Consider the following 638-nt stretch of genomic DNA (forward strand, 5'->3'; position numbering starts at 1 on the left):
AAACGATATCCAGCAGTCTGCGCTGACGATCGATCTCTTCCTCGTACTCGACGATAGTTTGTTCAAAGACTCCGAATATTTCTTCAGCAGCAGCAGTTAGTCGCTCGTTGACAAACTCTCTCAGATACTGAACTGAAGACATTGTTGCTTAGTTACCACTGAAATATTTACCTGCGATACGACTACACCGTCATCTTCAAGCTAGCTCCACACTCGTCTAGACCTATACAGCCAATGACGCTCGCGCTCTCTCATTCTTTACTTCCGATGGTGTCACACTGTGAAGTTCCGACAGTGGACGTGAGTTAGCTTTTATATCTACCCTCAGGTTTGAATCACAGGGTAATTCGGTTATTTTCTCTGCAATACCACATTTAACTGAGATCTATTCCGTAAAAAAAAAAAAAAAACACACACACACATATATATATATTTAACACATTTAAGCAGGGGTGGAAGAAGTTAACAGGGGAAAGTAAAAGTAGAAAAAACTCAGTCACATTGAACCTCTTTAAATATGTTTGTTCAACATGACACACTTCCATTGATCAAACTCCCAAAGAATATCATATCATACTTTCACAACACCTATTGCTTGTTATAACTGAGCTCTGAAAAGAACTCTTCTTCACTATGAC

Source organism: Seriola lalandi, unplaced genomic scaffold, assembly GCF_002814215.2.
Source record: "Seriola lalandi dorsalis isolate HSWRI2012SDOR001 ecotype SW California unplaced genomic scaffold, Sedor1 jcf7180002051474, whole genome shotgun sequence".
Classification (NCBI taxonomy): domain Eukaryota; kingdom Metazoa; phylum Chordata; class Actinopteri; order Carangiformes; family Carangidae; genus Seriola; species Seriola lalandi.